The sequence below is a fragment of the Rhipicephalus sanguineus genome, chromosome 7 (genome assembly GCF_013339695.2).
Source record: "Rhipicephalus sanguineus isolate Rsan-2018 chromosome 7, BIME_Rsan_1.4, whole genome shotgun sequence".
Taxonomy (NCBI): domain Eukaryota; kingdom Metazoa; phylum Arthropoda; class Arachnida; order Ixodida; family Ixodidae; genus Rhipicephalus; species Rhipicephalus sanguineus.
Genome location: NC_051182.1, coordinates 134,460,859 through 134,488,046, shown reverse-complemented (window position 1 = coordinate 134,488,046; position 27,188 = coordinate 134,460,859). Strand labels below are relative to the sequence as shown.

The 27,188-nt window shown below is 48.3% G+C and overlaps 2 protein-coding genes across 3 annotated transcripts in view; one reads left to right on the top strand and one right to left on the bottom strand.

The window, feature by feature from the left end:
* LOC119399996 (SUMO-conjugating enzyme UBC9) overlaps positions 1 to 27,188 on the top strand; it is a 562,334-nt gene that overhangs the window by 22,441 nt on the left and 512,705 nt on the right. The gene's annotated exons all lie outside the window — the stretch shown is intronic.
* LOC119400015 (uncharacterized) overlaps positions 1 to 27,188 on the bottom strand; it is a 78,267-nt gene that overhangs the window by 1,747 nt on the left and 49,332 nt on the right. Inside the window, exon 1 of one of the 2 annotated variants that reach the window (XR_005184998.2) lies at positions 4,636 to 4,776. The exons of the other annotated variant lie outside the window; for it this stretch is intronic. The gene's annotated coding sequence lies outside the window, so the exon portion shown is untranslated. Of the gene's footprint in view, positions 1 to 4,635; positions 4,777 to 27,188 lie in introns of those variants that run through there. 2 annotated transcript variants of the gene reach the window in all.

Genomic DNA, 27,188 nt, shown 5'->3' with positions numbered 1-27,188 from the left:
TTTGTTGATGCTGGCTGATGATGATGAAGAATTAATGGCAGATTCCTTCGTACCCACCACGTTTGGAAGCATTCAACAACGTTCTCGTTACATTACATATGTTAATGTGGTTCCTTCCCGACATCAAGCCTGCAAAGGGTCATTTTGCAAAGCATTTTCAAGCACCGGCATGGCTCTGAGGTAGAACACTGGGCTCACACGCAGAGGGCCTAGGTTCGAACCTCGTTCCATCCCGGATATTTATTTTTTCTTATTTCGAGCGATAGTGGTTACGGACACCGGCGGCGGCGGACAACTACGGCGCCAAAAACGGCCCTTGTTGTGATCTCATAACAGCTTTCGCTGTAAAACGACAAGCCTCCGGGTGCAATAGACCGATCTCACCGCGAGTTGCACTACGCCACCGCTGCCGCAGTGCATGCCGGTACTTGTAGTACTCGGTACGTTCAGCTAGAGTGTACTAGTTCAGCTAGTTCAGCTGCCTACAGCTGGTGCATTGGCGAGCTGCATTAACGAGCTTTAGCGGCCTTATTTCGATAAATTGCGATGGTTGGGTTGACGTGCTGTGTGCTGGGATGCTACAACAGGAGCCTGAAGCAAAAGACCTGGGATTTTACGTGTTCGCAAAGGATTTCAAGCTCCGACAGGAATGTGTGCGACAGTCAACGAAGTCGGACAGAGAGGCAACTACCGCGCACTTTCTTGTTCAACGTGTTTGTGAACTCCCTGTGCATGATGCATAGTGGTTTAGCAGTGCCCTATTGCGTCATAACAACCTTGCTGCGCGAACGATGGACCGATCAGCGACAGCAAAAGTTCATATAACGCGAGCTCGATCCCCTTGCCGGGGCGATCGCCGCCAGCGGCGACAGATTGGATACAACGCCCTTTCCGGGCTCAACAGAGATCGCTTTAATATACAGGGAGACCTAAACCGACCTCAAACCAAATGCGATGACGACTGTCAAGCGTCTAGCATGAACGAGATCTGTAATACAAGCCCAGATTATAACTGCATGCTGTGTACAGCTCGCGCCGTGGAGCGCACGACGAAAACTCGCACATGCCGGCATCGCAGCCAACTCCGCCGCCGGGTTTTCCTTATATTACTGTGAACGCATTCTAAAGGGGGCAACAGCGGTAGCAAAGCTGAATTTCTTTATGAGCGTGGGCTATTAACCGTACACTGCCGTTTCAAAGCGGTAGGTCTAGCGACGATACCTGCGCCCAGCCACCGGTTGAGGCTGCCGCAGCCAGCCGGAGCGAGCTACTGCTTATCCGCCGCAATGCGTGTGTCGCCAAAATCTCTTACTGATTCATCCATCCCTTGCACAGCAGGAAATATTACGCCATCCACGAGATTTCTGTGATGTTAACCTTTGGCAAACGGCATGAGCGGCCAGTCACCGTTCAGCGGATGCGCCTCTAAACTGCTTCACGGCGACCGTTTTATCTTCATTCACGTTTAACTTATTATTGTGATCGAAGTCCTGCGTTCACAACACAAACTACATGGAAAGTGTCGCCTCGACAAAAAAAAAAAAAAAAGCGCAATAAGCTTCTTTTTTTTCGTCCCTTCGGTTTTTTTTTCTTTTTTTTTTCTCCTGTTGTCGTATAGCGGAGAGCTCTACACAGTTTGGACAAGTTATTTTCCGGATACTGTAGCTTGTGTCGCTTGCGTGCTTGCGTTCACTGCAGACGATATTTGCTCTCATGACGACAGGAACGTGATTTCTTTTTTTTTATTACTAATATTTATTCAGCAGAACGACGCAAGCTCATCAACCCGACGAGACGATCTCGTCACATGTAAGCACTAGCTATCAACTGTTCTTTTTTTCTTTTAGCGCTAAGATACAGTTTAACCTGAAATAAAATAACATACATTGGAGGTGCGGACACAGTTTTCCACTGCATTCACTCGTCTTGCGTGTCGACGATTGGTGTGGAACGCCAATATACATGAAACATGCAGCAAGCAGCCGCACCAGCAGTGCTCCGAGAACTACAACTAAGATGGCGGCAGTGCTACTGTCGGAAACTCGCGCATGCGCAGATGGTCTGGTAAGATCGCCGCGCTCGATCACGTCAGCACACAGAACTGTGAGACGCACTTCCGCGTGGTTCGCGAGCAGCCGCCCGGAAGTAGGCTGCTGGGGCGAACGCGGCAAAAAAAAAAAAAAAAAAAAAACATGGCGGCTATGACGTCATCATAACTTGTTGCAGCGTGGTCACGTGAGGGAAGCAGGGGGTCCCCAAGGGTCCCCTTTGAGGGTGTCAGTAGCGCGAGGATGTCGATCGCTCACGCAAACTTCAAAATTCATTTAAAATACCTTCCAAGCTATATTCGCTTTGGTATGTGTCAGTACCCCTTTAAACTATAAAGAGGCGCGAATAACTATTTCGCGTGCCCGCAAGAAGAAGCGCCGAAGTGGCAGCCCCAGAGTTTTATGCTTATCAGACAAAGAAAATGTTGTTATCGCGGTTATCTTGTGCACAGTTCGAAAGAAACGGAAAAGTACCAAACACTACGCGCGAAAGTAAGGCGATGCGAGGGCACAAGTGAGATGACGACTTGCAGCTTTTCACGAACACATACGGCCGCGGCGCGCCTTCATTCAAATTTCTTCGCTACCATGTGACGGGTAGTTTCGGTCTGACGTTGCTGAGCGGTCGCGCTTCGTGCGCGATCAGTTTCGATTTCGCCCTTGACATTCACTGAAGAATATCTCGAACTACGTGGAACTTTTGGGATTTGTAAAAAAATAAGTATGCCATAAATTGTTACGCACTACAACTTCCTAATATAAACACCTACTCTCAAGTCAATGCGATAAGCTCCCCCACCCCCCACGAGACCGCACCGCGCTCTTTTTGAGTGCCTCTGTGCCGTGAAACAAGTAGTTGACGAAAAATCGTCCAGCGTGGCGATAGGCGCATCATGCATGGTGTATCCGAGCGATGCAAAAAAACACGAGCCGCGTTGCAACTTGCCGCTGCTGAAATGATGATACGCGATAAGCACTCCGAGCGCCTGCCGCTTCTGAATACAATAACACGCTTCTACTGCATCGAATGACGACTGGCGAAAGTGACGCTGAGGTGTGTGCGAATGGCAGCACGAAAGACCTTCTTTCCGAAGAAGCGAACATCGAAAGACAATCCGGATGGCGGTTGCCGGTGAAGGCGTGCCGCGTCTCTCGCCACAGCTCACGACTCTATGTTGAATTTTTGATTGGTTCTTCTTAACCATTACGTCAACGAAAAGAGCGGCCGCGAATGTACGCGCATTTTACGCACGGACAGTGGCACATTTTGCCTTTACTATAGACGCACAGCCAAGTGCAAAAATTTTAGAGACCACGGTAGCGCGTGCCGAACTGCATCGCTGCGCCGTCGGTCAATTGCACACCCAAGTTTGAGAGTGCACACTGTGCTTTTCTATCTGCTAGTCTACCCGTTCGCTTGCTTGAACCACTCTCAATGGCGGATGTTGAGGTGGCTGTGAATAGTACGGTGATCATGGGGTCAGCTCACTGAATGAAGCGGCCTAAAAAGCTGGATCGCATGTGACAGTGAACCTGTGGCTTTTCACCGCCCACTGTTTGTAGCATCTGTTGTACGCACGACTTCATAGTGACCGCAGACCGTTTTCCGCGTCACCATTCCGTGATTAGACACTCGGGCCGGTGAAATTTCCATTGCGCTAGAGAAACCAGGTACTATAAAAACGGTTGTCGGTCCCTTTAATGTCCTCGCCTTTGTTGTTCGAAGAGGCTGAAGACCGCTAGATCTCTTGGTTTGCTGCGACGCTGCAGCTTTACAGGTTGTATTTGACAGTTTTAGCAAAGCGTCGTGCACTCACCGCTGCGCACAGATGTAGCGTCCCATGTCAGTGCAGCAAACTGCATCGAGTTCACGTTTGTTTGATAAGCGCGTCTTACCAAAACTCGTTCAAATCAGCTGCAAAACGACGGCGAAGCTAAGTAGACGCACCGTCGCGCTCCTCTGACTCGACTTTACAACAAAACGAGAGACGCGTAGGAGGCAGACCACTTGAACAGACGCACCTGGCATCGCAGCAGACGATAAGTTAAGTGTTTCTCACTCAATACAGTGCTGTTATTTCCATAAATAGATAATGCGTACTTTCGAGGGAAAAACAAGCGTGTTTCTTTTCAAGTGTTGTACAAAAATAATTCATTATTTGGTGATGCCAAATCTGGAACACAATTGCAGAGCAATGCATAGGTTGAATTTGTCCAGGTTTCAGTTCCATCTCGCGGTCACGCAAACTTTTTTCAATAAGTTTTACATAAAAAAGAATGAAGCAAGTTTTAATTGGAATTAACTTCATATCACTTTGTTTTACACTCGGCAAACAAGCGTTGCGAATTTCAAGAACCTAATCCATCCGAAGCAAATCCGAAGCCTGTACTTCCCATCATTCCCATGGTGGTTGAAGCGCGTCTCAAGGAGCCCGCGTAGACACTAGCGCCAGATTCCCCTCTAGGTATTATTCTAAGAAACTCTATGGTACAAAAGAATGAATTATGGAGCCATGGTGAGTCACCAGAGCCCGGACTGCACCACGTGCTGCTCTTGACAGACAGCGTCGAGAATAGAGCGACTCACCAGCAGACGCTTATCGTCGATTGGCAGGCGATCATGCTGAATCACGAGGCATCGGATAGCGCTGTTCTCGCCAAGAAGACAGCACAAACGGCCGTATTGTAGGCTGTTGAAAAATTGCCAGTCGGCCAGTCGAAGCGTCACCGCAGCTCCGTAACACTCGATGAACCACAGTAGTACGTTACAAGGCACTCCAGACAGGGTCAGCCTGGCGACGCATTTATGGCGAAAGTACGGCGTGGCGGGGTACAACGGTGACTGGACGCTCACTTCGCTGTCAAGAAGAAACTCGCAGGAATCGCACCGGAAATGCCCCTCTAACCTTTCGAGGCGCACGTCCAGGTCTCGGAGATTTGGGCAACTGGCCGCCAGACGGTGCACGGCGGACTGCCTTCGGAAAGCGCAAGGTGGCACAGAGAACCCCTGCAGGCGATTCAGCGTAGCTTGGCGGAGCAGTTCCATCAGGTCCAAGTCGGGCCGGACGTGGAACGAACTGAGATTCAGCTCGACGACTTGCACGAGCGCGACAGAAAAGAAGTCGCGAAGACAGTCGCGGTACGCGCCGTGTACCGCCGTGTAAAATGGGCCGGAGTGCATCGGCGGGAGCAGCAGGAGAGAGAGTTCGCGGACGTGCGTCCACAGGTGTCGGCGACAGGCCGCACGGAAGGCCTCTTCCGTCTCATCGTTCATGACGGCAACCACGGCCAGCTGTGGTGGAAGAGTGACGACTCGATCCCGGCTTGCCAAGTGACGGAGTTCAAAGGAGCTCCACGAGTCGCAACACTTTGCGTGACGGACGTTGGCACACGCGGCTGCGAGGACGTTGAACTTCGAGGACAAATCTGGCACGTACGTTATTGGAACCGGCAGTTCGGAGGTGAACGTGAAGCATTCCAGTTTGACGAGCTCGTTGTGAAGGCGTAGGCACTGAAAGACAGCGTTTGAAAAGGTTCCTCCCCGGACGACGTGAACATGTAGGTCGGTCAGGCTGGGGTAGAAGCCCAGAAGCTCCCTGAGGAGCTTAAAGTTGTGGTCGTGACCGACCTCGACGTACAGGCGACATAGTCTGCTGCGAGACCGGATGATAGCCGCGCGTCGCGACGCTATCCGGCGCACGTTGTCGATCTCGTCGTGGGCGGTTGCCGGGTAGGGTTCGAGGAGAGATAATTCGAGATCCTCGAGATTCGGAAGCCTTTCCATCGTCACCTGGAACAGTTGACTCGGTGCGAGCGCGCAGGCCGCGCAGCGCAGGCGCCGGAGTTCCACGCAGCGGCCGATCTGGGCGAGAAGCTCCTCCTGTTCGTTGACGACGCAGTTTCGGAGGACTAATTCGACGACGGCGTCAGGGTTTATAAGTCGCTGAGCCAAGTCGGACACCGCTTCGTTCATACTCAGACGCACGGTCAGCCCTTCGGCGTTTCCAGCCATTGTCCGTGCTAACGGTTGCTTTCTTGTTCGAGTGCCCAGAACGCGCAGTATGCTGACGAACAATCAGACACGACTGTGACGGGCGGCCTCTTCGAACAGAGGTGATAACTTATACGAGAGTTGGGGCGTACGTGACGTCACAATGTCGCAGCGGCGCTGCACTCGGATCACGTGACTTATGCTCCTACAGAACGTGGCCACGTCATCCAGAGATGGATACCCGGGACAGCATATTGTTGAATACGCTGAACTAACACATGCGTGCGTATCCAAGGAGTATCCGATTTCATAATAATACACTAGAGAGAAATCTGGCGCTAGTGTCTATAGGAGCTGGAAAACACGGCACTTCAGCGAGCGTGGGACATGATGTGCAGCACATGGGTTCGCCTAAGCTTCGTTCTTTCGGCTCTGCATGACATCGAACCACCTGTCAACCTATTGACACAGGTCTACTTGTGGGATCTGTATTTATCGATTTGACAAAGGTTTTTGACACCGTAAATCATGACGTACTACTTGGTAAGCTCGAATCATTTGGGCACGTCTGTGCCTCGACTAACGTTTATTAAAAGCTACCTGAGTAAAAGGCCTCAAACGTTACAGGTCTACTACGGCCATCTTTCTTCGCACATGTTAATTAACGTAGGTGTGACACAGGGATCAATTTTAGGCCCACTTTTATTCTTGATGTTTATAAATGATCTGCCTAGCTTCGTTACTAAGACCAAGTACATACTTTATGCTGACGACACAACATATTTACATCGACTAAATCAGTTTCTGTGCCTTACACAGATTTAAATAACATAAACTTGATGGTGCCAAAGCAATCAGTTGCAAATTAATGCTACCGAAACCGCATTTATGATGTTACATCACCCGCGAATTTCATTTGACTGGAAACCTTTCCATCACGTCAGTGATTACGTCATAACTGTTTCCAATGGAGCGCGGTTTCTTGGTGTCATCTCAGATACTGAACTAATATTGCCTGGACGTGCCGCATCGCTCGTTAAAAATATTGCATTTGGAAACCATGTTATCATGAAGACACGAAGTTATTTACGTCACATAATGCGTTGTATTTTCCCTATATTTATCGCTACGTTTCGTATCGTGTATCAACTTGGCCCAACACATATTTCACGGACATTGAACGTTTGAAGCAACTTCAGAATAATGTTACTGAAGTATCACATGACTTTTAGCCCATTTTATTTGTGATGTATATTGTTGTTTCCTAAAGTTAACATACTCCAATTGCGACAATTATTCCGGCATAGACTGTCGACAGTCGCCTGTATAGGCTCAATCTCGTATGACATTTTCATTGCATCTATTGATCACCAACACTTTAAAGCAATATTACCTAGTTTTCTTGGCGCAGTAATCTTCTTTTGCCTGCCGTAAGGACGACCTACGGACAAGTTCTCAAACCAACTCATTAGCATAGCTACTTGGGATTCATTGCCTTCTGAATCAATATTGCACGGCATTCATTTTTTCGCCTGACGCAGCAAGATACATTTTGTTCAATAATTAATCTCTGTTATCTCTGTTATCAGCGGAGATGAAGGCACGAGCTCGAAAGCTATGTTCATTGGGAAAAAGTCCGCGAAGACATGAGAAATTTTGCTCCAGTGGGTGAAGTCTAAGAACAACGAGTACCGCCGCCTTCACGATTCGCAAGGCAGATTTTGCGCGCCCTTGCGGCTAGCGCAAGCTGGTCAAGAAATTCAGCGCGACAGGATATGTAATGCAGCAGCCAACAGGGCATGACGTGCTCAAAGGTGGAATCTCTTGATAATTTGCTGTCTTTTTCCACGCCATGTGAACAAATAAACAGTAAACTATGCCACAAAAAAGGCACAGACTGTACATACTAGAAGGGGGTGTGATAAATTGAAAGAAGGGTAAGAATAATCGCATTTCTTGCTTTCGGCTGTTTTTACGTATTTCGAAAAGTACACGTAGTGCATGTGGTTCCTAATTATTCTTATCTAGATTAGTGAATTTGCAACAAAGGTAATAAGTTTGACTTAATTTACTCTATTTCGCGTGCTGTAGCAAGCTGCTACTACTACTACTACTATATATACATATGCTACTGCCTACTACTAGGCAGTAGCATATGTATATATATATATATATATATGGTAGGAAGAGTTGGCGGACATGGTGAGTACGAGGAACGTTGTTTAGGCAGTAGCATATATATATATATACATATATATATATATATATATATATATATATATATATATATATATATATATATATATATATATATATATATATATATATATATATATATATATATATATACAGTGAACTCACAATTGAGTGAACTTCAAGGGACCCAATGAAATAGTTCACTTAACTGAAAGTTCACTAAACTGAATATTCACTAGAATATGGAGCAGCATTGGGCACAGCAGACATTAGAGTCAAAGGTGTGAAATGCAATTTACTTTGAAAAGAAATCTGTAATCTTCATTTGGACTGATGCCCTTAAAGCGCAAGAAGAGACAAAGCTTTCCAGAGAGTCTACGTTTCTGTGCACTGCCTCTGGCACAGCTTGTTGCTGAGACACGAAATCTCGCAACTTTCTAACATACTCTACCGCCTCGGCTAGAGTTACAGAATTTGAACCTGCCTCAGCCGTTACGACTTCCTCGTCGCACTCTTCTTCTGGTTCCGGACGAATACTCGAAACAATTTCCAAATCAGATAGTTCTGCACAAGTGACAAGATCACTGTCACACTGCACATAGTCCTGAAATGAAGCACTACTGTCAACGTCCAGCTGTTGCTTCCCGAAATGAAGATGGCCGTACAATACCGATGATGCCGATGAGACAGACAAAAGAAGGGGCGAACTGATGCGCACGTGGCTCGTTTTCGCCACCCGCACGGCCGCTTTGCCTCGGTGACGCTGCATGCACAAGCGATGTCGCGCCGCCGCCGATGGATGGGCGATTTAGTGGCTGCTCGCATCGGCTATGCCAGTGCTGCAGTGCACAAAACTTCGTTGAATTGATTTAAAAAATGAGCCTGGGTCCGCGGATCAAGTTCGTTCAACTAAAAAGTTCACTATTCTGACATTCGTTTAACTGAAAGATTTTTGCATAGAATGCATAAGAAAATCGCCGGGGATTTTCTAAAAGTTCGTTATTCCGAAATATTCGTTAAACCGACGTTCGTACAAGTGAGAGTTTACTGTATATATATATATATATATATATATATATATATATATATATATATATATATATATATATATATATATATATATATATATATGCTACTGCCTAAACAACGTTCCTCGTACTCACCATGTCCGCCAACTCTTCCTACCATGAGGCCCTTTTGTACAAGGAATTACCGTAGCTTAAAATATACTGTTTAGCGAAGCATACACCGACAAAACGTAGATATTTGCTACTTAAAACGCCTTGCTGTAGCTTCCATTGTCAGGCAACAGCTAGGTTACTGACTCGGGCCCCTATGGGGCCCAACATGCGGTTGTGCCGGGCCGGGGCCGAGTAGATGAAAATTTTTCTCGGGTTCGGGCGCGGCCCGGGTCTATCTTTGAGTCACCGGGCCGAGTTCGGGCGGGTAAACACGGACGGCCGGTGCCTGGCCTTGGCCGCGCCCGGGCCTGAAATTACGGCCCATGCAGTGCTCTAGTTCACATCCTCAAGATTCTGGTATGCTTGAGGTGACGAGGCATTGAGGTTATAAAGGCTACTGCCACGCTCTCCAAGGAGACAAGAAGATAGGATTAAGAAACCCCAAACGATGAACGCCTCTCGCCCAACAGACAGCTTAAGCCTGGCAGAGCTTTTAAGGTTATAGAGCAAGCGTAAGGTTACTTGAAGTGATGTAAGAATGGGTTTGCTGGTGGTGTTACATGGCGAAACTTATAGCGCAATATGAAGGAGACTGAAGAAGAAAGTGAAGACAGCATTATGCGCTTTCCTGAAGAGGCGCATCGTCCCTTCTTCAACTTCTTCGTCCGTGTCCTTCTTAGTGCACAGTAAGTTTTCCCAGGCAATAGGTAGCCGACATAAAGGACTAAAACATGGAGAGGCTTGCGCGGGCCGTGAGGGCCGTCAAGGCTTTATGACATCTTCTATGGTGAGATACCGGCGAATGCGCAGCCAGCAATCGTCGTACAGCTCGTCCAACTGCGGGCGACCGTCCTCCCGGACGTAGCATTCGACGCGCGCCTTGACGACGCCAGTCAGGCTCATGTAATCGTGTACGTTCATGAAGCGCACGAGCATCCGCGCGCGACGTATCATGTCCTCGGCCTCTTCACTCGCAGTCCCCTTCCGTCGCACGTTGTTGAGGAGCACCGGCTCCTCCGAGACGCGTTCGAAGGCGCATGCGCAGTACCAACTGCGATCTCCCATCACGAACCTGGTAGCCCTGTCAACGAGGCTGCAGTTGCGCCGTACAAGTTCCTGGGCTTCGCACATCCGGCCGTTGGGCTCGCTTGAGAATGGAAAGTTTAGTATAAGTAAGTTGTAGTTAAGCTCGAGTCCAGGCAGTAGACGGTCGAGAAATACGGCTGTATTAAACTCCCCCATGCTCACGACAGAGAGTTCGTGAAGCTGTCGATTGTTTGAAGGGGCGTCGGCGAGCAGCTGACAGTGTTCGTCGGCCACGTTAATCCCTAAATACAGCAACATACTGGTGATGCCCTCGTTAGAAGACAGTGCCATGAACAAGTTGGTGATAGACCGAAGTGCAGCTTCCCCGTTCGCGACAAACGACTCCTCAAGGTCACAAAATAGCAGTTTCAGCTCGATTTGCTTGATGGTGGGCGATTCGCTAATGTAAGTGGCCAATAAGGTGAAAGTGGCCTCATGGAAGAAGTCGAGGAAGACGTACACGGACGTGATGTGGTGGGACGTAGTTATGAGGTGAAAGGCGTTACGTAGAGAGGAATCAACCGGTGTGAGGTAATCAGGACGGACCACGATCGACGTCACTCGGTTACACGCAGGGAGTGTCAAGTGATCTCCGAGGAAAACGGGGTAGCATTCAACGCGAACTTTTTGGTCGAGGCCACGTTCCCGCATGGCGCGAAGCACTTCCTGCGAGCCGGCATCGTTGGGGAAGTTACGCAAGGTGACGCTTTGAAGACCTTTGTCTTCGGCGAGCGCTTCGAGCAGGAGGCAACAGTCCGCGATGTAGGACCACGACACGTCCAGGTCTAGCTTCTCCAGAGTGGTGTTCTCCTTAAGTGCCGAGATCCAGCTCGGCTGGCTAGCGTTTTCGCGCGGAAGCGGACCGTTCTCGTAATTGTCCCTCCCTCCTGGCAGGAACGTAAGACTGCGCAAGGACCGGCTTCGGGCTAGCGCTGCGAGGACGGGGGCATAGCTGTGGTTCGCCGTGCTGATTTGCCAGGTTAGCTCTTCCAAAGTCGTCGCTGCGCAGACAGCTCGGGCTATTGTCATCGACTCGGACACGCCGTTTTCCAAATGGTGGACACCGAAGGTGAGCTCGCGAAGGGTCGAGTTTCCCTTGCCCAGGTATTGCGCGAATAGATCCATCGTCCCGTCGGTCGCGGGGCCGGAAGTGAGGATGATGTACCCGACGGCCAGTTGCTCGACGGTGTCGTTTTTGATGAGAGATTCTATAAGCTTCTTCGCTGTGGAAGGACTCATCAGCAGGTTCTCCAAGTCCAGCGAAACCAATGTGGCATCATGTTTTTCCAGCAAGAGGACGGGAATTTCTATTCTGGCAGTGCAGATCATGTAGTCCTGATAGGCCAGAGATCTGCCTTCGGTACGTCCCACTTGTTGGAGGACTTGCGGTGGGTCGTTCGCGCGGCCGATGATCGTGAGCCTTCGGAGGCTCGAAGAACGCATGAGTGTTTCGACTAGCACGTCTGAGTTGAGGACGTCGTAGTTAGCCTCCAGCGAGACGATGCATCGATGATACTCGATCAGCCAGCGTAACAGGTCGAGCGCCCTTCTTGTTTTGCTGCCGTATTCCGCGCATATCGGCGTGCAAAGGTAAGTACACTGTTGCGACGCTCAAGTGTCCGGGCTCATCGCGAGAATCTTCTCTGAGCTGAAGGCAGAGATCCCACAAGACTTTGTTGTAGGCTGTGAGGTGTTGCAGCAGTAGACATATGCCGCGGGTCTTCTGCGTGCACTTCGGACGAGGCAGTTCAAAAGGAAATGCCTCACCTTCGATCGGCATGCTGCACGGTAAAGCTGTAGATGTCAACGCGCTTCGTTAGTCGGTTGTGTCCTGGAGTGATGGCTCAACCCACTACGTGAGATCGTCACGAAACTGGCGGCCGTACAAAATGACAAAAAAAAAGAAAACTAGAGAGATATTTCTCAAATATATGAAAATCTTAAAATAGCCTTCACATATTGCATTATTAAAACAAAGGTACATTCACACTTGCTATATCATCATCATCATCAGCCTGTCTACGCCCACTGCAGGGCAAAGGCCTCTCCCATGTTCCGCCAATCAACCCGGTTCTGTGCATTCTGCTGCCACGTTATACCTACAAACTTCTTAATCTCATCTACCCACCAAATTTTCTGTCTCCCCCTCACGCGTTTGCCGTCTCTTGGAATCCAGTCAGTTACCCTTAATGACCAGCGGTTATCCTGCCGACGTGCTACGTGCCCGGCCCATATCAATTTCTTCTTCTTGATTTCAACTATGATGTCCTTAACCCCCGTTTGTTCCCTGACCCACTCTGCTCTCTTCCTGTCTCTTAAGGTTACACCTATCATTTTCCTTTCCATCGCTCGCTGCGTCGTCCTCAATTTAAGTTGGACCCTCTTTGTAAGTCTCCAGGTTTCTGCTCCGTAGGTAAGCACCGGTAAGATGCAGCTGTTATATACCTTCCTCTTGAGGGATAGTGGTAGATTACCATTCATGATTTGATAATGCTTGCGGAATGAGCCCCAGCCCATCCTTATTCTTCTAGTTATTTCACTCTCCTGGTTCGGCTCCGCGCTTACTACCTGTCCTAAGTAGACGTACTCCTTTACAACTTGAAGTGTCTCGCCACCTATCGCAAAGCGCTGTTCTCTGCCAAGATTGTTCCACATTACTTTAGTTTTATGCATATTAATTTTCAGACCTACTCTTCTACTTTCCGTATCCAGTTCAGTAATCATGAGCTGTAATTCGTCTCCCGCGTTACTCATCAATGCAATGTCATCAGCGAATCGCAGGCTACTGAGATACTCTCCATTAACTCTTATCCCTAGTTCTTCCCAATCTAGGGCCCTGAAAACCTCCTGTAAACACACGGTGAATAGTATTGAAGAGATCGTGTCTCCCTGCCGTACGCCCTTCTTTATTCGGATTATGTCGCTTTCTTTATGGAGGACTATAGTGGCTGTGGATCCGCTGTAGATTTCTTCCATTATGTTTATATAGGCTTCGTCGATGCCCTGATTCCGCAGTGCCTGCATGACTGCTGATGTCTCCACCAAATCAAATGCCTTTTCGTAATCTATGAAGGCTATGTATAGGGGTTGGTTGTATTCCGCGCATTTCTCTATCACCTGATTGATAGTATGAATGTGGTCTATTGTTGAGAAGCCTGTACGAAATCCTGCCTGGTCCCTTGGTTGATTGAACTCTAAGGTCGTATTAATTCTGTTAGCAATTACTTTTGTAAATAGCTTGTAGACAACGGACAGTAAGTTGATGGGCCTGTAATTTTTCAGGTCCTTGACGTCCCCTTTCTTATGGATCAATATGATGTTGGCATTCTTCCAAGATTCTGGTATCCTCCCCGTCGAGAGACACTTCGTATACAGGGTGGCCAGTTTTTCTAACATAATCTCTCCACCGTCTTTCAACAGGTCTGATGTTACCTGATCCTCACCAGCTCCTTTGCCTCTTTGCATTCCCTTTAGGGCCTTCGTTACTTCTCCTGTCAATACCGGTGGGATGTCAGATTCCTCTGCGCTATTACTGCTTCTTACGTTATCATCCTGACTGTCTCGGCTGCTGTACAGATCTCTGTAGAACTCTTCCGCTACCTCAACTATTCTATCCATATTGGTTGTGACCTCGCTTTCCTTGTCCCTCATTGCATACATCTGATTTTTGCCTATGCACAGTTTTGTCTTCATAGCTTTGAGGCTTCTTCCGCTCTTAAGAGCATGCTCAATTCTCTCCATAATATACTTTCTTATGTCGGCTACTTTACGCCTATTGATTAACTTCGAAAGCTCCGCCAGCTCTTTTTTGTCTGTTGCATTTGAGGCTTTCATAGCTTGACGTTTCTTAATGAGGTTTTTCGTCTCTTGGGATAGCTTACCAGTGTCCTGTCTAACGACTGTACCCCCGACTTCCACTGCACACTCCTTGATGATACTAGTCAGATTATCATTTCTTGCGTCAACGCTAAAGTCGGTTTCCTCGGTTAAAGCCGCGTACCTATTCTCAAATGAAAGTCTGAATTCCTGTACTTTCTTTCTCAGAGCTAGTTCATTAATCGGCTTCTTGCGTAACAGTTTCTGACATTCCTTCCTCACGTCTGTTGAATTCTAGATCTCACCATTCTATGGTCACTGCATCGGATCTTGTTAACTACTTTTACATCCACAGACAAACGTAAATATAACCATCATAGTCAGTGTTTTCCACTTGGTAAAGTGTTGTTTGTGTTCTTGAAACTCGATCCTGGCTGTTAGTCATGTAAATCACATTACCGTTCTGTTATGTTCTCTAAACTTTGTTCCAGTGGTTTCACTGCCTGGGCTAATGCTGCCTTCTGTTTGGTGTTTCTTATACATTTCTGACTTACATGTAAGAACTCCCATTTGTGCATATTGTTTTATACATCTATTCCAATGCTAATTATAACGCACACCATTGAGTAAATTTGGCGGCACTATTGGGTTCACAGGGGGCAGGCGCCTTGTCAGGCTAAAACAGCCTGACAAGGCGCCTGCCCCTTGTAAACCCAATAGGCCCGCCAAAGTGACTCAATGCTGTGTGTTATAATTAGCATGGGAAAAAGGAAGAAACAGCCTTTTTGTCGGTCCCCTAGGAAATTGTACTTTGTGTGTCCGAAATAAACTTCAACTTCATGTAGTCACGAAGATTTGGACGAAAAGTTCGTGTGGAACGAAGCGTAAATGACGAAACCAAAGGGTGTCAAATGAGTTGCAGTTGAAACGCGAGTAGGTGCCGATTTTTTAATCACAATTAAACAATCATTATTAATATAAACGACACGACAAACTTTATTTTGCTTAAAAATCACTTTGTTAGTGGAATTACTTTTGTTATGCCAGCAAACAGCATATTTTTAGCCATCGTTATCAGCATGGTTACAAGTATTTGACCGACAATACTCATAGTTTAGTCACGTGTACAAAAAAAACTAGCCGATGGCGAGAGAACAGCACTGCTTCCAGCATGCCGGGAAACACGGTAGGCAGGACACCATCGACGACAAATCTCCAAAAAAAAATAAAAAATCGCGGAATAAGCCGAGAGGCGTACACTGGGATATGGATATAAGAGTACATATTACATGGCCATTTTAATGCGAATAACATTTGCTAGCAACCAAGTTTTCCTACCTTATCGAACAACGTTTGCCGCATATGATTTTCTGTTCTTGTTTTCATTCTCCTTTCCGGTAAAAGTGCCAGTGTCAAACGCACTGAACAATAAACGGCAACATATGTGCAAGTTCCTTCCGGCGATCTTCACTCGTAAGCTCTCCGTGCGCACCCTCTAAATTTTATTTCATTGTGTTCATTGAATCAACACTTTTTCAAGTTCATGAGGCATTACTGAGAGCGCTTGAACGAAGAGAAAAAAAAAATGACCAGCGATTACGATACTGCCTAATGCCAATTCGGAGCCCAGCTGTTTAGGTGTTCTGATTGTGCGATAAGTTGAGGCGCGACTGCCTCGCTAACCGGGAGGGACGCATAAAATGATCACGTGATCACGTCAATATAAGGCGTCGTCATGACGTTACTTATCGCAAAATTTGTGACGTCATCGTGGCCTCGGTATTGTAACAAGACCGCACATAGCCTATTCCCCTCAGTGAATAGGTGTCAATCATCATTGTCATTTGCAGCAACAGCCTCAAGCACCGTTCCGCATGGAAGGCGAGGCCTTTCCCCATGGGCTCCTTCCCCATGGACTGGCGTGTACGAAGCGCGGGACACGCGTTTGTCAGCTGGTCCAACACCTGACCGCCTGCAACGAAGCCTTGTGGCACGCGCGCCTTCAGCTCCGAGAAGACATTAGCGACGAGCTCGGGGAGCTGAGCGTCGTGGCAGTGCCGCGTATCTGCGAGGAATTCCCGTGTTGCGACGAGTGCGCCAACAACCAAACATCCGCACCGGAGCTCTTGCGCCAGCTGCTCGAATCACATCGATGCATCGTCTCGCTGGAGTCGAACTACGACGTCGTCAACTCTGCTCCGATGGCAGAAATACTCGCCCGTTCGTCGAGCCTCCGAAGGCTCACCGTCGAGGGCACCGCGGAGGACCCACCGGAAGTCCTCGATCGAGCCGGAGGTACCGATGACAGATTCCACTTCTTGCAGAAGCACGCGACTTCCACCGCCGCGATGGAAATTCCCGTCCGTTTGCTGGAAAAGGACGGGGCCACGCTTGTATCGCTGGACATGATGGACCTAAAAATAAGTCCATCGATGGCGAAGAAACTAATGGAAGCTCTCGTCAACAACGACACCCTGGAGGAACTTGCCGTCGGAGACACCGTCTTTTACTCAGGCCCCGACGGAGGGACAGTGGGGCCATTCGTGCGATACCTGACCAAGAGCTACTCAACGCTTCGAAAGCTTACCATCAGAGTTTCCCTACCCGGCGTCGACATTGCCGAGTTGCAGACACTAGCCCGAGCCATCTCCGGGGTTACGACGTTAGAAGATCTAACGTGGTACGGCCTTGTAACGCGCCTGCTCTGCACCTCGTTCCTGGAAGCCGTAACACAAAGCCGGTCCTTGCGCAGTTTGAAGTTCCTGTTGGCAGTGTGCTTGCACGACCTCGTCCTTCCTTGTGCACGTGAAAACACAAGCGTTCCCGGTTGGGTCACGGCACTGCGGGAAAACAGCACGCTGCAGAATCTCGACGTCGACGTGTCGTGGTTCTCCAGCACCGACTGTTGCCTTTTACTCGAAGCACTCGCGAAGGGTAACAGCATTCAAAGCGTAACGTTGCGCTATTTCAGCAAATACAATGATCTGGTAGAAGTTTGTCGCGCCGTAAGGGATTGCGGCCTTGACGGAAAGGTCCATATCGAAGACTACCGTGTTGTCCTGGAAGATGCCTGGATACTCCCCGCGTGTCGGCAAGTGAGATCGGTCGATGTTTCTTGCTGGCATTCTCTTCCTAGCATGGGCGTTCTGCGAAACTTCTTTCGGATCGCCGCTTCTTGCCACCACGTCACGTCAATGTGCGTATGCTTCTATTTTTTTGACGAGGCCACATTTGCGTCATTGGCCGCTTACATTAGGGAATCGCTCACCATCGATCAAATTGACCTACTTATCGAATTTTCTGAACATCACCATTCATTTATTGCCGACAACGACGTGGCAGTTCAGTCGATGTCCAACTTAATCGCGGCACTGTCTTCCAACACCAGCATCACCACCATGCATTTGTCCACTGAGACCTACATAGGTGACAGGGATTGTCAAGTGCTCGCCGACGGCGCCACGAACAACCGAAAACTTCGCAAACTGTCCGTCACAGGCTTGAGTACTTTCATCCACGTATTTCTCGACCGTCTACTGTCCGGACTTGAGCACAGCTACAACTTACTTCTCCTGGAACTTCCATTCTGCGACGGGACCACCGAGCGGATGCGCGAAGCCCAGGAACTTGTGCGGCGCAACTGCAGCCTTGTCGACAGGGCTACCAGGTTCGTGATGGGAGACCACAGTTGGTACTGCGCATCTGCCTTCGAGCGCGTCTCCGAAGAGCCGGTGCTCGTCACCAACGTTGGAAGGAAGGTGAATGCGACAGAAGAGGCCGAGAACATGATCAGAGGTGCGCAGAAGTCTGTACGTCTCATGAACATACACGATTACATGAAACTGACTGGCGTTGTCGAGGGACGTGTCGAATGTGTAGCTCGGGAGGACGGTCGCCCACAGTTGGACCAGCTGCACTACGACTGCTGGCTGATCATTCGCCGGTACCTCATGATAGAGGATGTCTTAAAGCCCTGACGCAATATTTCGCAAGCTCGCCATATGTGTGCTTGTTTGCTTTTTTTTCAAGTCTTCCGAATAATTCTTGCCCCCCCCCCCCGCCCCGCCCCTAGCTAAAGGTGCTCAACATGCACGCTCTGTTAAAGGTAAAAAATTGAGATCCAGTGAGGGTAGGGTTCACAAGCCAACCTCCTCGGAAGATACTTCCACATGCTCTGCAGCCTATAGTTTGCTACTTTGCACGCTAGTAATTGCACCTAATGAGAACCCTAAAAAAGTACAGAAGAGTGTAACCAGCATAAGCTCGGTCGACAAGCTTTAAAACCACCCAGTGTAGACTGAACCACACACCACAGAGTGGCACGTGCGTGCATGTGTGATCACTATGGTAAAGCGTGCGCTGAAGCAAAGTTTGCATCATATCGCTTATTTATGATAATGGACAATCACGTGTTATGATAGTGCTACGGTTTCGTCTTTGTTGGCATGGTGGCTTGGCGTTGCAGGCTGGGCTTAAATGTCACGTGACGCTCCCTCTTACGCTTTCCTCGTCATACTTGAACGTGTGCGGTATCATACCGCAGATGCTGGCTGTGCTGTAGGCGCCGGCTGTACCTGAATACTACTGCACACCTCAAATATGCGGTATACAGTTCCGTGCCTGCTACGTGTATGCTACCAAATACTGCATCTTACGTGCAGAAAAATTTCGACATAGCATACCTTCGATAGTAGCCCTTTCAGTCACGAATTATGATGCACTGTCTGCAGATGCACCAAATTTGCATGGCATGATTTCAAGGCACTCAGTATTACATTCCAAGAAATAGAATGAAGGAATGTGTTGTTTCGTGTGAGTTTCAGCAATTAATGTTAATTAGCGAGTAATTAAATATCTAATTATTCTGCTATCAGTAATCTTCAATCCTTGTATAAAGGGAATCAACTATTAGGCCCAAAATGCATGCATAGTTTGTTTTTTGGTTGTATGGTTTTCGAGCGAGGCAAGAAAATACTCTTGACGTCGGTCCTGGAACATCGCACGTCAAACGATTGTCGAACATGGTAGTGTCTCTAGCAAAGTGATCATCTGCAGCAGTAAGCAGCATAATGAAGTTAAATAACCACCAGTTGTCGACTCAGGAAGCCTGCACGAATGTGCACACTAAGTTTCAGGCCATTTGAAGAAATACGCGGTGCGTGATGCGACTCCGAAGTTGATGTGTACAATTGTACACACCGTGACTGAAAGGGGTAGGTATGGTACGAGCAGTATACCGGTATGCTACCGTGTACTGCATTGGCGAGTCGTCGAAGAATGCGTCGAATGCAACGTCCTGAGAAACCGTTGCCTGCAGCTCAACAAGCTGTACTACGACTGCGGGCTCCCGGTTTGTCGCTACTTGAAGGTAACCACTGCCCGTTTTTTAAACGTTCACAAAAATTTCAGGGATCATTTATTGGTGTCTGCGCGCTGCTCGCCTAGTCGCGCATGAATCGCAACTCGCATGACACCCGCCTTGTCGATCGATACAAGCAAATCAATCGAACAGACAGTCAGGCCAGGGAAGGCACAGAGGACGTTAATTGCGTTCTTTCGCTGTAGTGTACTATTTGTGACGTAAATTGAAATGATTTGAAGTGGACAAAGAATTACCCTTTCCGTCGGTGAGACCCCACCGGCTGTCCCTGATACACGTGCGGGCCATGGCCGTTCGCCCGAGTACCAACAACGGTCCTCGACCTGTTCAGCTGGCTGCTCGAACGACACCGATGCATCGTATCGCTCGGGTCGCACTACGACATCCCGAACTCGGGCTTGGCTAGTGGAAACACTCGAGCATTCGTAAAGCCTCGGGAGGCTCGCCATCATCAGCATCGCGACGAACCGGGTTGTCGATCAACCGGCAGACACTGACGCCCCGTTCTTCGACGGCTACGCGACTTGCTCCGTCAGAATGGAAGTTCCCGTCTCCCGGTTATCGTCCCTTATCTCGGGTACCAGCATGGCGAAACTTATAGGGCGCACTGGGCTGATTAAGAACGCCCGAGGAGCAGCGGTATTATTAAGAATGCGGACGAGAGCAGGGACGGGAGTGCACCCGTTAGCTCCGCTGGTCACCCACACTCAAAGAGTGGAATGGATCCAACTTTTAAAAAAACGCTAGTAAAGAATATGTAAACACCGCTGTAGTTACCACCTCCGAGGAACATTTCCTTCGTTTTTACTACTGTTTACAAGCTAAAAGAGCACTACACTGCACTTCGTCGAGTATTTATATTTTGTTGAAAGAAAATCTGAATGTCAAGCATCCTTTAAGTCAAGGAATAATATTAAGGAATGCGACTGTTCGCCTCAGATGCGAACATCTATGCAATTTTTAATAAACTCCGTGTTATCTACCTTTATTCACTCGAAACTTTTACGGTTTTCGGCATCCACAAAAAATTGGAACATTGCAATCGACTGAAAGTGTCAAGGTAATTTAATGGGTAATTTTGTGAGTGTAATTTAGTGGCTGTCTTGTAAGAAGTACGGTTACCGATTATATAACGTAATGCATATCACCAAATGCGAATCAGGTTTTCGCCTTCAAGTGTTAGAGAGTTTAAGGACCTTTCTTAAGAACCTTTTCTTTTTTTTTTACTGAAGGTGACACGATTTGTGCGCTAGGTGTTGTTCTTCTTCGATTGTTCTACTATGGCTCCCTGATGACGGCGCATTCGCGCAATGAACCACGTAATACACTCACGTTAAGAACGGTGGCGTACTTTCTTAAGCTGTGCGGGCGTCGTGACAAGCCTTCCGTCTTCGTTAAGTGGCTTACAATTCAGAAATATCTGTTAGCTAAGCAATTAGAGACGTTACTAAATTACCCAGTAGATGTAATTAACGTGATAGTAATTTTCTTCATGTAACAAAGCCCGGTCTAAAGATAACTGATACGATGACGCGCGAAAGCGTCAAACGTCGACAAACAGGCTTAATACAATTTCTTTCTTTCAAGAAAGAAAGAAAGGAAAAAGGAAACAAAGAAAATAAGAAAGTAGAAAAGAAAGAAAGAAGGAAGAGTCGCACGTCAGGCACGCCCACGCCAAGATTCGCTTGCCCCCATTTTTCCCGATATAGAGCAAGGACTCCTGAATTTCTTTGCTCAACAACGCACAGTAATCGAATCGAAAGGCACTGCGGTTGTCGACTGCTGCAACACGCGAGAATTCCTTCGCACTGCAGTATAGAAAGATTTTCTTTTATTGCAGCGCATCAAGACCGGGTGGAAAAACCCAAAAGTTTGTTAAGGAGGCAACAGGTGACTTCTTTCTCCCCGTTACGGGCTTCAGTAGGGACCCAATGAAAGGAGCAAAGTGAAAAGTCACTCTGTTCCTTGTGCATTTTGCCTAAACCGGCTCGAAGGCGAAAGACATCTTCTGCTTCTTTTTTTTTTTCTCAGTCGTATTGACCCTCTCCCACCTCCCTCCGAAAGCTTTCTGCACCTAACGCGCTTTTGCAGTGCCTCCGGGATCGGCCCACCTTTGACCAAGCGACGATGTTACGTGATGAGTCATCATGTGACGTCACACATATCTGTGCTCTGTGACGTCATATGGTAACGTCATCACGTGATGATTTTTTAACACGACAGGGTTTTTTGCGGGGGTCCACCAAGACTTCAGTGACGTATTTCCGTCACGGATATGACGTTGATAAAATGGACGCTGACGGATGAGAAAGAAAAAACTACAACAGTTCTCGAATCTACGACAGCTCGGTCCTCGCCGATAAGCGCCCGCCGCTCTACTGAGTAACCTACCGAGGCAGATGCACGACATTCCACAAACGCGCCTTATATCTCTCACACATTCTCTCTCGCACGGTGCTCCGTTGAACTTGACGGGGCTAGGCGGGTGGTGCGGTGCCGCCGTCTGTGAGCGGTGACGTGAAGTAATGCGCATGACACAAGCGCCGATACAGAACGATTCGGTGACGACGCAGCCAAATCAAGGCTATGTTTAAAGCGTCTCGACACCAGCGGAAAACAGGCCGCGCTGGCATCGGGGAGTCACCCTATATATACGCAGTCACGTTAGTTACGTTCTTTGCCTTTCGCTTCGTGTTAGCGTGTGACGGTTCGTTGTCGGAGTAGTGCAGTTTCCACATGCACCAACGCTGTTTTTCCGCCGCCGACTGCTTCGAGTGCGACAGCACCGACTAATCAAACGGCTGCAATAAGCGCTGCAGAAAGGCAAAGGTGTCGACGGGCGACGGGCCTTGGTCGAGCGAGGCAAGGGCCAGCGGGACGTGGAACGCCTGCGCGCGTCTGCGGCTCAATCTACGAACCTCTGCGTCCCGTGTTGCTGAAGTGCAGTGTGGTAGTGTATGCGTGAGCACAGGCGTAGGTTACCCTATTACTCGGGAACGCACACCGTGCCGTTTCTCTTTGAAGACGTGCATATCGAGTACCAGTGTTTATTATGTGCTTGTTTATGTCATCTTCGCGCGGGATTCACGATACGCTGTGTCCATGTGTATGTTAACTTCAGCTACCACAACCGTTAAATCATGATCACGGGCGTTACTCGTCGCGACGGAGATGTGCCACTAGGCGTCAACGTCGGTGCATCGTCAAACGGTACTACAGCTGCCAAACACCAATATACACTGTACAAGCTCTCATATACCACTACACAATAAGCACTATACTTCTGAGAAGACACGTTTCACTTTAGTGTTATACCGATTCCTATGACGGAGGGATCAGCCATGATTTCTGCATCATCGCGTTGACACCGAGGGTCAATTTTCGCGTTTGATGAAGCATCTAAGGCTTTTGCCTGAGCATCGCGCAGACAAATACCAAACGATATTCTGTGTGGAGTTTACCGCTTCAGGTACCCTCAACATGGAACATTGTCGCCGAGCTAGAATGTGCACCATTGTCACGTTAGAATTAAGTGGCGACATTAAGACAAATACCAAACGATATTCTGTGTGGAGTTTACCGCTTCAGGTACCCTCAACATGGAACATTGTCGCCGAGCTAGAATGTGCACCATTGTCACGTTAGAATTAAGTGGCGACATTAAGGTAGACCTGTTACATACAAGAAACGATTTGAACCGCATATCATTCACCATTTATGTCATAATAACTACTCTACTCTTAAAAAGACCACAAATAATGTCCCCTAAACCTTCCTGGGCATGATTGCGTGTTGTTTTTGTTATGTTACGTCTAACAAAGGAAATGCCCCTGATGTATTCCCCATCTTTCGTTCCTTTTGTCGCGACGTCAAGGAATAGGTCGTAACGCACAGATCAATATCAAAGCAGCAGGTCGGTATTTATACTACCACGCGACAGACGCCTATGACTGTTGTACAGTGCCACCACCACATATGCCTCAGCGCATTTATTGATCACTTCCTTTTTTTTTTAAGACGATAGTCTTTCTTGAGGAACTTAAACGCAGAAATTTTGGTCTTTCTGCTTGTCGGCACGTCACCCGATTCAGCCACCTGGCCAAAGTTTAACCACTTGCTTACCGCCCACCCATCTTGAACTGGTACGGCTGTTCATACTTGTGAACGTTGTCGATCAAAAAGTAAATATCACGCATATCTGAGGCGCAACATCATTAGGTAAGTATTAGGTGGTGTGTTCCTTTATTAGAAAATACATAGATACGCAATTTTAAAGACCCTAGTTTCTTAAGCTGCGCTGAAAATGCGACTGCGCTGAAACTTGTCTTCCTCCGTGCCCTCTGCACAAGCTCATGTTGTGTTTCGGTTTCGGTTCAGTATTGCATTGTACGAATGACAGGGGGTGCCGCTCTGGCATTCCTGTTTTACCCAGGCGACCTGTAAATAAGAGAGTTTGTGGAGAGTACTCGTTGAGTGCGGACGTTTCTTCTCCTTCGGCGCATCGCGCCAAACAGCGTGTTCGTGCTGGCCGGCGTCCCCACCGGTCGCGTTGGTCACCGCCGGTCTTCGCCTGCCGCTGCGCCGGGACTACCAGCCCGCAACACAGCACTCATGTTTCCCGACGTATTGCCAGATGGCGTCCATATCTCACGCAGCGCCTCTTCTATCGTCTTTAGACGACATTTGCAGCGAAGCACGCAGATACGCGGCCAATTTTTTTCCTTGCTCCCCCCCCCCCTCTCTCTCTCTTTGCCTCTCCCATCTTTCCACTCCCCTTCCCTTTCCCCTAGCGCAGGGTAGCCAACCGGACTGCTGTCAGGTTAACCTCCCTGCCTTTTGTGTTCCTTCCTTCCGACAGACAGTTGTTCTTTCCGCCTTCTGCATAAAACATATGCGCACATGCATTGTCGTGGTGCTCTGCAGCACACACGCGACAATATCAATTACAAATGTTGCAACGTAGGTCCAAGAATGCGGAGAGTTCAGAAACAGCTGTGCCCTTCTTGGGAGATATTTGTACCGCCAAATACGGCACGTAAGCGAGAAGAAACAAGTATTTCATGAATTACACAGGCTAAGATCGTGCAACAACAATCGCCGCCGTGCAAATGAAGACATGTCCCTGGCGTTTCTCATTGTTTGCGGAGTCATCATCAATGGTACGTTATTTTTGTGTGCGCGCGTGTGTGTGTGTGTGCGGGGGGGGGGGTGGGGGGGCGGTGGCGTGCTTCGCACTAAAGCCGACAAAAGTTTCACCAATAAGTCAAGCCCGGGCTGTCGTTAGATACAAGTCCATGGCACCTTGGAGAAGAGTCAGTGTAGTGCACCTATCATGATACGCGTTTCTTCAATTTATTCTAGCTATCAGTGAGAGATTGATAAAAGTTTTTAGGTCGTAAACTCCGGCACCTATGCTTCGTACGAGACGTAAGGTAGGTCCGTAAGAGAAGGTACGTAAGGTACGTAAGAGACGTAAGGTCTCTTTTATGTTGCATTCTTTACTTTGGTTGTTTTTCGGACGGCATTTCCCGTTGGCAGCACGTCAACATTGCCTGTCTTTCATGCTGCTCTGCCATCCGTCGATAACGGTAAAATTTTTCGCCTTCAGCTCGAATACTTAAAAATGTTCCTTGCCCACTTGATTTTATAGGTGAATTCTGAACAGACTGTCAGAGACGCAGGCAAAGCTGGAAGAGCGGCCTTTCAAGGAGCCCGTTCTAAACTCTCTTGGGGAAACTAAAAAAAAATACACATGAAATGTATCCACTACGCCATAAATCATAACTTTTGTGAAGTACGGAATCACCAACTATCACATTATTCGTCTTTCTGCAGATAAGCGATGTACCCGCTACACATCTGTAAGGCATTATGCGCACTTTGTTGATGCTGCATGTGGCTGATGACGATGAATAATTATGGCGAGGCACTTTGTAGTGGGTGGGAACAGGGCCGTACCCAGGAATTTTTTTCGGGGGGGGTTCGCGTGTAGAACGGCTGCCATTTTTTAAGATTTATACTGGCTTATTTTCGTGAATAAAACAAGTACATCGCTTACTTGTAATAATTCGATGGTACTTTTCAATTATTTGTACCCAAATAAAGAAATTGGTATGTCAACCTCAAATTCTGGTTAAAGCAAGAAATAAGTTTGGACAATAGCACCACCAAAGCTGGGGACACCGCGACCAACGGCTCCTGATGAAGTAACACAATGTAACCGCGGTACAAAAACGGTATGTATGTGTTACAAGCTGCCACTCTAGCGTCGCCAGCGCAAAGTCGGCGACGGGAATGGCAGCAGGTTAGGTCGTTCCGTACGTAAGCAGAGACAGTAAAGAGATCAGAGATGTGTGAGGGGAGGCGAACCAGAATGTGTAGGTGCCATGCCACTCACCTTCCTTGGGCATTGCCCAGTGGTAAAGGCGTCACTTTGCCCAGCGTTGAACGTAGAACAAAGGTCACTTGGAGTTGCACTGCGGCCACCATCATTTCCCGGCGGCGCATGGGTGTCCTGCTTGTGTTCGTTCTCAGGTGATTCATATAAACCGGTGCATTCTCCTGAGTCGCTACAGAAGTTCGGACGCGCTTGGCTTTCCACCAGTGCTGAGGAGGGCGAAGTTTTATCCTTCGAAGGAGGCGGTTCTTCTCCGTCCGCTTCATCGGTTCGAACTTTCTTGAAGTAAGACGCAAGACTCCTTTGCTTCGTTGTTGCAGAGTGTCTTTTCATTTTGCTGCCGCAATCCTGTGCACGCACACAGAAGTGGCCAGTGGCTCCAAAAAGACGTTTGCGACTGCTTCGACTGCCTGGCGTGAACGGCGGGCGATGTTTTCTTCCTCTCTTATCCACTTTGCAGTGGCTAGAATGTAGAAGTGTGATGAACGCGCCGGCTCCCGCGTGGCGCATGTGTTTTCTGAACGCCGCTACAGCTGGTGTGCATGCAGGCCCATTATTGTACTCCAGCTGCAGCAAACTGGGTTAACGCTACTTAAAGACCTTTTCACAGAAGACTCCACGGGCACTGCATACTCCCCTTAATATACGTGAACCCCCAAGAATGCACTGCCGAAACATTTGCACTCCCCTGGTACAGTCCAGAAAGGAGGTGTTGCTCCGTTCCTGTGAAAAAGTCACCTTTTCACAGACGGCTCCCTGGGCGCCTGCATAATTCTCTCTGGGCTGCGCTAATTAAATAGCCGTGACCCCCCAAAAATGCACTTTGTAGGCTGTGACGTCAGCCTCTGTACTCCCGCGCGCAGCCCAGCTTGGCGGCGTTTTTTCTCTCCTGTGAAAGTTGACCGCTGGTGCCGGATTGTGTGCCGGCTGTATCCTCGCTTTGTGCGCTTTGTAGGGAGGCGCATATACCTTCTGTGTACAGAAGAGGTAGATGTCCTTGCGTGTGGTTAAAGTTGTTCGAAGTTGCTCGGATATGCCAGTCTTTCAGTAGATGTCATCTTCGATGATTCGTTTCGGTGGCGAGGACTACAGT